Genomic DNA, 12906 nt, shown 5'->3' with positions numbered 1-12906 from the left:
ACATATGTGAATGCTCCTCCAGCTACCCTTGGAGCCTCACCTTCCCACAATTCTCTGCAGCGCTGAACCTATGTAAGACCACTCACATTCTTAGTGTGATTTATATTGTCGTGTTTTGAGGCAGGCTTTCTCTGTGTAGCATTGGCTGTCCTGGAACTGCTCCGTAGACCAGGCTGGTCTCAAAGTGATTTTCTTTTGTGATTATGGGTCAAAGGAAAACCGTTTCTATGCCTGTGTGCTCAAAACGTAGCCGTTCCTCAATGTTGTGCTAGTTCTGTTTTCTGTCTCCACCAGTGTCATCCTAAAAGGCACATTATGTGGCTCTGACTCTTATTTTTCAATGTGTTTTGAGGCAGGCTCTTATCCTACAGTTCTGGCTAGCCTAGAATTCACTACATAACCCAGGCTGACCTCAAACTCATGACACTCTTCCTGTCTCAGCCAGTGAAGTGCTAGTCTGAGTAACCATGCCCACATGTGTAACTTTCAAATAATTTCCCCTGGATAAAAGTCCCTTAGAGTCCTAAGGCTACACATTTTCAACTTCTCAATGACTGTTTCCACTGGATATCTCACCTGCTTAACACAGTGTGTACCACGTGTGGCTTACCAAACTTGTAAGCACATTTAGTCCACGTTCCTCTATTGGTCCATCTCTCTCCATGATTTCACCTTCAATTATGAATAACTGCTTGTTCTCAAAACTAGTTTAAGTTTGAACCTTCTTCCTAACGACTGTAGGGTTCTTCTGGCCTTTCAGAGCTAACACATTCTGATCTTACTAATGTAGCCATGAGGGGCTGGAGGGACAGCTCCAAGAGCAAAGCACTCACCGCGCAGGGATGACAACCTGCGTTTGGCTCCCAGAACTCACGAAAAGATGGGTGCAGTAGCCGGCATCTATAACCCTAGCACTCCTGCATCAAGCAGAGTCCCAAGTCCCAGGATCTTGTGAGAGTGCCAGTGGGGTGTAAGCAGAGGTGAACAACATGTGACTCTCAGGGAGCAACACCTGAGGCTGTCCTCTGACATGCATGCTGCGGTACGCTGGCATGCACATCACACACACACACACACACACACACACACACACACACACACACACGTGTGTGATACGAAAGAATGAAATAAAACAAGAGCACTGACGGCATCTTCAAGTGAGTTCCATTTACAAATAGGTTCTGAGCTCCTGTGCACAGCCAGAATCAGATAGGAAGGTGGCTTTTTTTTTTTTTCCATGAATATTAACAGTCAGGGGAATAATATAAGAACATCCTTATGTTTTCCACGAATATTCTTCCTTCATGAAGGAATCTCAAGGTTGGGGGTAAAGCTCAGAATAAAGTGTGCACTTAGCATCAGTGAGGTACTTGGGTAAGTTCTCACATACACAAAACTTAGTTCCTCCAGTTGCTGTGTACAGCATCATTCTGTACCAATAACAAACATTTACTCAGTCTGTCACATGATAGGCATTCTCTAAACACCTGTAAATTGGTCTTTGTCACCATCCGGTGACTGGTACCACACACAACTGCATGGACTTCTGCAATCACTATCTACACAGCTGTATTTCTTCCCCAATTTCACAGATGAAAACAACACAGAGGTAGAACTTGCTCAAAGGAGCCAGGGAGACAGCTCAGTGGATAAAGGAACTTGCCAGCAAGCCTGACGACCTGAGTTCAAGACCCGGGACCCACATGGTGGAGGGAGGGAACAGATTCCTGCAAGCTGTCCTCTGGCCCCCACATGTGTGCTGTGGCATGCATGTGTACCCACCCACAAACACACACCCACAAACACACACATAAACACACGCACACACAATAGAGAAAGAAAAAAAAGAAATGTAAACTCGTTTTGCTCATATTTCTATTTCAGATGTGTTGAAAACATTTGCTTTTGTGTTTATCTCTTCACTTGGAATATGAATCTCACCAAGGGAAGAAGAAATTTAGTTTTTTAAGTGGCGATTCTCAGCATTCAAAATGAACCTGGTATCTGGCAAATTGTGGGCACTTGGTAGCTATCATTTGTTTAGAGAATTCTTTTTTAAAATTTTTTATTAGTCTATAAAATGAGCATACAACATTATGGCACTTACATACATAGCTTATTCTTCATGGTTCTTTTTTACCATTTCCTGTTACAGACTTGTTACAGATAACTTATTATTAGTATTTATTGAATCGATTATTATGAATTCTCAATGTGTACCAAACAAGTACAGACATGGCCTGGAGCTGAGAAAAAGGTCTATGTGGAAAGAATGGAAACTAGTTTTTACTTTGCCTCAGCTTCCAAATCTGACCTTTCCCTCAGTCAGTCTCTGGTTCATCTGCTCTGGGGAGGAAAACACCCCGAAGTATGAAGTATGCGCAAAGAGCTGGGCAGCCAGCATTTACCAGCTCAGAAGGAGGATGCTAAGGGAGCTTCCAACACAGATTGTTACATTGTGGGAGAAAGTGAAGAGCCACAGCCCTCTCCAATGCATTCACTACATCTGTTAACCTCCCTCTGACTAAGGACCGTAGCCAGAAATACACGTAATGTTCCCATGAGAAGCTGATGGCAACCAAGAGACCCTTTGGGGAAATTCATATCTTGAAACCCCTGTGGAAGATGTAAGTGGGGATTATGCAAATGCCTGTGTCTACTTTGCTCCTTGGATGGGATAATTATTTTGAAGCAAAGTTCAAATTTCACCAGTGTCCAGTGTCTTTTCAGGGGTTCATTGACAAGGCAACCCAGGTTAAAAAACAAAAAAGCTAAGAAAAGTTTACTTCACTTGAATACAACACAGAATCATCCATTTTGATTTTTACCTTTTTTAAATTGAAACTTTTTCCAAGAAACTGTGAATTTGCTTGCTTTTGAATTGGGGTTTCATACATTGCTCAGGCTGGTCTAAAACTTACCTTTTTCATGCCTCTGCTTCCTCAGAGCTAGAGTTACAGACATGCACCCCCATGTGTAGCCTAGAATTACTTTTAATATAGAATTTATTTTAGAATCAAAACGTACAGAATTGTGATGACCTTGATGGGTGATCTGGTGTAAGATGATTTTAGAGTAATGAAGAACCACACAGAGCCTTTAACTTCTCAGCCACCTTTGAGTGGGAGAATCAAGCGTCCATGTCAGTTTTCAATGTTCTCATCATCAAAATGCTCTTCTTGTAGATCTGATGGCTTTGACTATGTGAGGAGTGCAAACGGCTAAAATGTGAAGGGAAAAACAAGCTGTCCCTCAAATACAGTGTGCGGAAGGAAGGGCTTACCAGCTGAGTCAGAAATGCGCTGTGCTGGAGATACCGAGGCTCTGAAGCCAAGCAGAGCCGCATCCTTGTGCACGTCTTACCACGCTGGTGAAATGTTTACTGGACATCATAAATCTGAGTGACAAACCTGGGAAAGCACCTGGAAATCCACAGGAAATATTCTATCCTTATTCAGTATACGGAAATACTTCAGGGCAAAGGACAATGGAAACAAAAGAACAGAAGGGTCGGAGTAAATGTGTAGTGCGTGCCACACACACGTACACTGATGTGCACAGGCGCATGTGCCTATGTGTGTCCACTGGAGCCAGAAGAGGACACTGGGCATCCTGCTCTTCCTACCATCCTCTGCCCTTCCCCTTTGAAGGGGTGCACCTCAATGTGCCTGAAGCTCACCGCTGGGGTTAGGCTGCAGGCTAATGCGCTCCTGGCATTGGCCTTTTGCTGTTTCCCACTCTGAGGTTATAGGCATGCGCAGCGATGCCTTTTTTAAAATGTAGGTTTCAGGGGTGCCTATTCTGGTCCTCATTGCTTGTGCTGTGAGCACGGTTAGCCACTGAGCCACCTCCCCAGACCTACAATGTCTTTTAACAAGATCAGAACACCGTTCTATCAAATGGTTTGCAGATTAACCGGCTACCATGGAGAACAAGGTAAGAGGCATGCACACACACTTCCTAACCGCCCCCCTATCTAAACCCAGCTGTTAAGTAGCACATAACGGCGCCACCACAGTTCACATACCGTTCAGTCAAGCTCCTCGCAGACCACCAGGATGAATGTATTAAATTTATAGGCTGCTAAAGAGACAGCACACAAATACTTGGGTCTTAGTTTTAATTAGTTTCAGAATTCGGTAAAACTCCAAAGGTATTTCAAAATTCTGTACCTGTAAATAAATATAATTTTGGAACAGGGATACCTAGACACAAAATCAATAGTTTAAGGAAAATACATGTTATCTACTAAAATACCAAGCCAGAATACTAATTCTCAATATGTGAGTTCCAACAAGTAATGTTGCGTTTTTCTAACTACATGGATGTGGCAGGACATGTGAGGTTGGAGAGATGTTGGTAAGAAAAGATCTATGATAGGGTTAGAGCCTGCTTCATTTTGTAAGCACCTCTGTGACCAGAATTCTGTCTTAGACCTTAAATCTCAGACAGCAGAATAGTGGGGACATGGAGAGAGGCCAGAGCATGCACCTAAAACCTGGCTTCCTAAAAACAGATCTGAGAATAAGCCTGCTCTGTTCAGGTAACTTTCTGATTAATCTGTTGGCTCTGTACAGAGTCAAAGTAGTTTGCTCCTGGTCCATTAGCCTTCAAGCATAAACTACACTTTCATATAATTAGCCAGCTGGCAAAATGAAAGAGGCTATATAGACTTGAGTGTTGTGGAGCATACCCTTCGCAGGCACATCTTGAGGGTCTGTGGATCCCAAAGAACTCAGGGGTGCGTCAATGACAGGTGAAATTGCTGACAGATTTGAAATACAATGCTCATGTTTCTAATTCACTTATCCTGCTTTGCTGGTGTTTCTGTAAGCATCAGGCTTGAGAGTGCACTGTGATGTATTGGCAATCCTTAGACATCTCTGGGAGTTTATTTAAATTTATAATAATTAACAAGAGACCTCCCTCTCGTTCCCTCTCCCTCTATCTTTCTTCCTGGTTTTTCATGACAGGGTTTCTCTGTGTATTCTTGGCTGTCCTGGAACTCACACTGTAGACCAGGCCAGCCTCAAACTCAGAGATCCACTTGCCTCTGCTTCCTGTGTGCTAGGATTAAAGACGAGTGCCACCAACCACCAGGCCTCTTTTGAGCATCTTTATAAGCAGATATCTATCTAGTTTTAATTTCCATATAAAAGTACCTAAAATGTTTGAAAGGAATCTGGTCACAAATCCTAACTAAATTAATAACTAGAATCAGGACAAATGAAGGTCTCTGATTCCTCCATTTCTGACACTCAGGGACATGTACTTTGATGGAGAATGGCCTTTGACTCTCCTGGGACCACCCCACCTTGGCAGAAGGTGTCCATTTTATCTTACAGGGTACCAGGCCATAGCACTCCTTGTGGATTCAGACACCCTGGGGACACTTGGGACTTTCACTCTCCCCATGGCTTCTCTCCTTCTCAGGCAATAAGTTGAACTTGAGGGATTTGCAGGGACTCTTTCGACCCAGCAGAGAACCATCTGATTTAGCACTCTACTGCACAAAATGGTACCCTGGTGGCTGGAAGAGACAGTGGGGAGAACTCTGCTCATTAAGAATCAATTGACAAAGCTGTTTACACCAATGTTAGCACTGCTGCCCAAATCCCTGGGCTACTACTGTCCCGATTCTCCTACAAGACTTAAATGAGCACAGTTACCCCCCTCCCCACAGCCCACTGCCAGATTAGGGGAGAGAAGCACAGAGTGGCCTAGGAACAGCGGGCGGCGGCGGGGGAGGATGGGGAGGGGGGGCAGCAAGTTCCTCAAGATCCTATTCACACCAGGTTACCATAACTACACTCACACCCTTGTCCCACATGCTGTTACAAATCCTACAATATGCTGTTTTGTATAGCAAAAATTGCACATACTCACCCTACCTCCTGACTTTCCTGAACTGGGTAGAATTCTGGAAAGTGGTATTACTCACTTCTCAAAGAGTATCTTCCCTGCATTCCGACCTGTATCTCTTCAACGCTGAGTCATTATTAATAGCTGAGTGTAGCACTGCGCTGAAGCATGCTGAAAACCTGAAGTTCGGGCCACACGTGGGGCTGGACAGTCTCTGGCCATCGGGCCTCTCTGTTTTGTTTGGATTTTAAAAACTGTTTTAATTTTGATTTTTTTTTATTTTATGTATTTATTTATTTAGTGTGTAAGTATGTGGAGGTCTGAGGAGATCCTATGTGAGTTGGTCCTCTTCTTCCACAATGTGGATCCCAGGGATTGGGATCATCACAATCCTTATCTCTTGGGTTTATAACACCTTTGCCCAAGAACTCCTCCCAATGATTAGATTCTGGGAGGGATGGCTGGGCCACAGATCTGCATTCACAGCACAACTTGAAGCAAGACTCGAGCCTTCAATTTAATACTCCAGGAAAAGTGCTATTTTTAGGACTCTAGGAACACCTGTCTGCTAACGCTGTCTATGTGCAGAACCAATGTATATGACACATGGCCTGTGTGTGACTGTCATGTGCAAGTTTGCCTTGTAGATGACTGCATCTGTGCTTGCGTCACACGTCGATGGCTAAGCTAGTTCCTCTCCTTTCGGTTGGTGATACTTAATGTTTTGTTAAGGCACTGTACAATGGAATTGGTCCAGTGTGAAAAATGTTCCTTATCGAAGAACGTTAAGTTTTTGGTACTCTGTGTGTGGGGCTGTGAAAGCACACTTCAGAAAGCAGGAATATGTCGACTCTCAAAAGAAGAGCCTTCCGTAGGGTGAAAAGCACAGGTTGTTGCCACGTAAATGTTCACCAGGTATTATTAGTCTAAGTAGTATGACTGTCCTCATTTAATCCTAAAAAATTCTGTAGGATGGACGTGATGATTGACAGCTTCTCTCACGTCACTCGGCACTGTTAAATCAGGGCAGACCGTGCTCTTCTGCTGTTCTGCTCACCATTCTCCTGCCTAGAATTTTCCTTTTCATGACTACCCTTAAGACAAGCTGATTCCCACTCACCCAAGCTCTCTTTCCCTCGACCCTCGCCCTTCACTACCCCCACTCCTGTCCAGGCTGTTCATGTAGATCTCATTCCATTTCTCTGTCGTTGGGCGATCCCTGTGTCTTTCTTGGGGTCCTGTTTTCCAGGTAGCCTGCCTGGTGATGTGAGTAGCAGTCCAGTCATCCTTGTTCCACATCTAGTATCCTGTTATGAGTGAGTACATACCATGTTTGTCTTTCTGAGTCTGGGATACCTCACTCAGGATGATTTTTTCTAGATCCATCCATTTGTCTGCAAACCTCATGATGTCATTGTTTTTCTCTGCTGAGTAGTATTCCATTGTGTATATGTACCACATTTTGCTTGGGTGAGTGGGAGATCCCAGCTGGATCAAAAACAGAGAGGGAGAACAAGGAATAGGAGACCATGGTAAATGAAGACCACATGAGAATAGGAAGAAACAAAGTGCTAGAGAGGCCCACAGAAATCCACAAAGATACCCCCACAACAGACTGCTGGCAATGGTCGAGCGACAATCCGAACTGACCTACTCTGGTGATGGGATGGCCAAACACCCTAATTGTCGTGCTAGAAACCTCATCCAACTACTGATGGACCTGGAGGCAGAGATCCATGACTAGGCCCCAGGTGGATCTCTGGGAGTCCAATTAGCGAGAATGAGGAGGGTTTATATGAGAGAGAATTGTTGAGACCAAGGTCGGATAAAGCACAGAGACAAATAGCCAAACAAACGGAAACACATGAAATATGAACCAATGGCTGAGGGGTCACCAACTGGATCAGGCCCTCTGAGTGGGTGAGACAGTTGATTGGCCTGATCTGTTTGGGAGGCATCCAGGCAGTGGGACCGGGTCCTGTGCTCATTGCATGAGTTGGCTGTTTGAAACCTGGGGCCTATGCAGGGTCCCTTGGCTCAGCATGGGAGGAGGGGACTGGACCTACCTGGACTGAGTCCACCAGGTTGATCTCAGTCTGTGGGGAAGGCTTTGCCCTGGAGGAGATTGGAATGGGGGGCGGGCTGGGGGGATGGTGAGGGGGGCGGGAGGGGGGAGAACAAGGGAATCTGTGGCTGATATGTAGAACTGAATTGTATTGCAAAATAAAAATTAAAAAAAAAAAAAAAAAAAAAAAAAAAAAGACAAGCTGATTCTTTCATGGGAACACCCTAATTTTCCTATTCCTCTGTTCTCTCCAGCGCATTGACAGGTGGCTTTCGTGACGGCAATAGACACAGCCGTGAATAAGTATGCCTTTTAAGCAGCATAGGGTGAGTTAGAGAAACAAGTGGAGAAGTGGGGTCAAAGTCTCACGGAAGGCAAGTGCATGTCAAAGTAGGCACCGAAGAGTCAAGTCCCAGACAGGAGAGCTGCCTGCGGGGACCACTGCTTACGCGCGCTCTGCTTTGTGTTTCATTTCTTCAAGTCTTTCTATTGGAAAGCAACAGTTTTTATGGGAACCATGGTTGGAAAAATTCTCTGTAACTTAGAAAGGGGCCATTTAAAATTTTTTTATTTTGTGTGTATAAGTGTTTTGCCAGCATGTAGGTGCCACATTTGTGCCAGGTACCCCAAGAGGATCAGAAGAATGACTTAGATCCTCTAGAACTGGAGTTACAGATGGCCACCATGTGGGTCTGGGAACAGAACCCAGGTCCCTCAGAAAAGCAACAAGCACTTTTAACTGCTGAGTCATCTCTCAGCCCCAAAGGGACATTTTTAAGCAACTGTGGAGTCATGTGTCCCTTCAAAGGAATTTCTAATGAAAATGGCTTGTTGTTCTTTGCAAAACACAATTGTCTGCATTTTCACTATCACAGTATTAAACCTTCTGCCCAGTTCTGAGAATCTGGGGCATACTGAAGTCCTAAGCTTTGGAATCCAGTTATTCAATGTAAACCTGAGCCCACGGCAGACTAAGGGGAAAAAACCTTCACTGTAACCAGATAATATAAAATTATGTTACATCTCCAAAATCTTTCAGTGGGTAAGTAATTTTCTCTGGTCTTTCATGTGCTGAAAGGGAGTGAGGCTGTAGGGCTGTATTTCTGGTCATCTGAAGTATGTTAAGTCATTCAACTCTCCTGATGCATATTAAGATAATAACTATTAAAATGTCAAAGGCTTTACTGAAGGAGATGGTTGGAAGCACAGCAAACTAAAAAAAATAGCAACAGTAACAATAGCAAAATACCAAGCCTGAAGGCTCCAGAAGGGAGACCCTCAGGAAGGTCAGGGTGAAGACACAGCCTGCAGCCCACAGAGGCAAGGAGAGCAACGGCCTTTAGATATCATGCTGTTTTCATGGCAGCCAATTTTAATGACTGGGGGAAGTTAAAATAAAACAAAATCCCAGGTGAAGAGGCACACTCAGGTTCAGAATGGAAACAGAAGCCCTGAAGATCCTAGATGTGTAGCAGAAAGGCAAGTTAGAGGAGTATCCGGTGGATTTTAAATGTCCCAAACACCCAGCATCTAGCGGGCTGGTGGTAGGCTAAATGATTTCTCAGCCCTTTATTTAACCTTGGCTGCTGACTATTCATCTGCAGCTAGCAAATAAATGCTGAATGCCCAAAGTTCAGAAATTACTCTGGAGGGAGACCATGAATTTTAAGTATTATTTTCAGAAGTGGCTTAGGTTTCATCTTTAAACAGTTCTTCAAAGGACTGATATGTTAGTTCTTAATTATCTTTGCCCCAAAGAAGTTCTGTTCACTAGACATAGGTTCACATTAAGGAAAATTCAGACGAATGCTTAGCTTAAATACTTTCCTTCTGCAAACAGTGTCGGCTCCAGGGACACATTACAAACAGCTGCGATTGGGAAATTTCTTTCCCTTAGAACAAAAATATTCTTGTATCAAAGGTAAGCCATGGTAAGAAAACATCATACTGGTTTTTCAAATGTGCTTCATCACTTAGTTATACAGATGTGGGATACCACTCACAGCAACTAAACCACTTTGTAAACTGGGGTGGGGGCGGTACTCAGTAAATGCCCTGACATGGAGAATTCTCTCCTCAGACATTTTGTCTCTTCGGCAATCAACAGTGGCAGCATTTGCTAGACCTCTCACAGTTTGCTTAGGCTGCATTCTGTCTTCCACATAGACTGAGTTATCAACATTACGAAGCTGTACCATCATCATCATTTCACAGATACCAAAAAAAAAAAAAAAAAAAAAAAAGAGCTTCAGAAAAGCTAAAACTTGGCATTCTGTTACAAAACTATCCTAAGGCAGCCTGGGATTTTGGAAGGCGGGGTTTCTGATTTCAAAGCTCTATGCATTTAAATTGCCCACCAAGAAAATTTACTAGGATATAAAGTATTTGGAAAGTTAATTCTGTTCCCTTGGGCCAAGGATATTCAAGTCAGTGAACAGAAGAACACAGTTAGGAATTTCTCCAGGAGAAGTACATCTTCCAAGTACCTCGTTCTATTAAAATTTGGTCAGACATCTTTCACCTAACTTCAGTTAACAGCACACAAATGAAAGTCTTATTAGGTTGGGAATTAAGTTTGAAATATGAAAATTTCATTTCTATTAATAATTCAGTTTTGCAATAGTCCAAGTTTGCTGAAAACTGATATTTTAAGAAAGTTTAAAGAGCAAGAAAAAGCCACAGGTAAATAAACTGTCCATTAAAATGAAGATGGGCAGAGTTAAGATGCTTTCTTACACAGAAACACAGAAGTGAATGGGCATTTTTCAAATTACTTTGTAAGTCCAGATGCACCAAGTACATCTGGGGCTGTTTTCTGCATTCACAAGCAGGCTGAGCTGTAAATGGGAAGTTGTGCCTGCCCTACTGACCACTAAGAGTTGTCTCAGACAGCAGGCCCTGAGAACTGCACACCCATCATCTGGAATGTTCATAGCAAGAGGCTCAGAAGCCTACATCATTACTTAACCTGGCGGCACAATAGTAATTTAAAAATGTAGCCATGTGATTTAATAAAATCTCAACTGAGTATTAAACTAAATTGTGGTTCAATCAAATTACTACTGCTAAATCTCATGCATTCTCCTTCCTTCTCTCACTCTCTTCTTTTTCTCCTTCTCCCCTCTCCTCCTTCTATTCCTCCTGCCCCTCTTTTTCTGCCATCAATGTACATGTACCATAGAAGTACTAAATGGTGCTGTTAAAAATAAAGCTAATGTATCTACCCCAATATTAAGACTTCCATAAATTTCTGCATTCATTTGTAATGCACTGGATTTTTGTTTGTTTATTTGATTGTTTTGGTTGGTTTCACACTCTCCAAAACTATGGCTTTCATACTTTAATTTTTACTAATTCACAGCAGGAAATACCTTTAGAGTCCACCCATTATACCCAGTGTACACAGAGACACAAAAGTACCACAGGAATTCAGAGAAGATTTCTCTTTCTGTGCACCACACACTCGTTTCTTTTATTCCACTTAAATGTAGATTGCAGCTTACTAGTTTGACTTGATGACCATCTAATGGATCACATCATTTCAACAGTGAAGAAGCTGAAAAGTACCCCGCCTCAGCTGCTTACATTTCAGGGATGTTCACAGGGTAAGTACAAAGGGAGAATAATATTTAAGTGAGAGAAGGATTCTGGGGCAGCTGTTCAACTCCAAAGGACGTTTGAAGACAGTTCATGTGGGAGACCTACTGACTTCTATATCTCAACTGCAAACGGGGAAGAGCTCCTTGGGTTGGTGCCAAGGAAGGAGCCATGGAAACAGAAGCCCTGAAGATCCTAGATGTGTAGCAGAAAGGCAAGTTAGAGGAATATCCGGGGGATTTTAAATGTCCCAAACACCCAGCATCTAGCGGGCTGGTGGTAGGCTAAATGATTTCTCAGCCCTAATCTGAGTTAGCCCTTGAACAGTCAAAGAACACTATATTATGTTCTTTTGACAAAAGGGAAAATTGTGGTAAAGTAGATACAGTGTCTTATTTGCTCCTTCAGTGCCCAGCAGAATCATCATCTAGCCTGAATCCTCACTGTGCTCCCTGCTGACTGTGTCAAAGCAGTGAACATCATCAACTCGTATGCACACACTACGGCACTGTGGGCATTATTGACTTGATGCCTAATTTAGCATGGCTCAAGCTTGAGGATGGGCTGGACCCAGACATGAAGGGAAGATGGGGAGAGGAAAAACTCTGGTTAGGGGCTTTCAGAAGTTTTCCTCCTCAGAGTTTTAACTCAGGGCTGGGACTGTAGCTTGATTGGCAGAGTGCTTGCCTAGCTTGCATGAAGCTCTGGATTTTATCCCCAGCACCAAATGAACTGGGCATGATGAAACAAACATAATCCAAGTTACTGGGGAGGTGGAGGCAGGAGTTTCTCATCTATGCAGCAAGTTGCAAGCCAGCACTTATAACATTTCATCTGATTGTTTATTTCACTGAAGATTGATGGGGATGAAGCTCAGTGGTAGAGCACTTGCCTAGTGTGTATGAGGTCCTGGGTTCAAGGCCCAATAGTAGGAAAGAAAATAGAGGAACAATAATCCTATTATACAATTCACGACTTTGCCTGAACAAGCTATTTCATTAGTGGTTGCAAAATGATGATTTTGTTTTTAACTCTTCCCTCTATTCTTAGAACCTAAAAAAATTTGTAAAGAATTTTCTCTTTACCTGGGATGCTTGTATGCATGGAAACGGTGTTGCTGAAGGAAAAGGAGATAAATACTTTCATTTTTCTCTATAATTAACAATTTTCAGATTAATAATTGTATCAACAATGAGGGGTTTTCTTTCCTTCATTCCTTCCTCCATTCCTCCATTCCTACCTACCTGCCTCCCCCTCTCTTTCTTTCTTTCTTTCTTTCTTTCTTTCTTTCTTTCTTTCTTTCTTTCTTGCTTGCTTGCTTGCTTGCTTGATTTCTTTTTTGTGATTTTTTGAGACAGGGTCATGTGTAGCCCTGGCTATCC

The 12906-nt window shown here is 43.1% G+C and overlaps 1 protein-coding gene across 1 annotated transcript in view; it reads right to left on the bottom strand.

Annotated features, from left to right (window-relative positions):
• Window positions 1–12906, bottom strand: part of Maml2 (mastermind like transcriptional coactivator 2) — a 336705-nt gene that overhangs the window by 277140 nt on the left and 46659 nt on the right. The window lies entirely within an intron of this gene.

Source organism: Peromyscus eremicus, chromosome 7 (genome assembly GCF_949786415.1).
Source record: "Peromyscus eremicus chromosome 7, PerEre_H2_v1, whole genome shotgun sequence".
Taxonomy (NCBI): domain Eukaryota; kingdom Metazoa; phylum Chordata; class Mammalia; order Rodentia; family Cricetidae; genus Peromyscus; species Peromyscus eremicus.
This window is presented reverse-complemented; position numbering and strand designations above follow the sequence as displayed.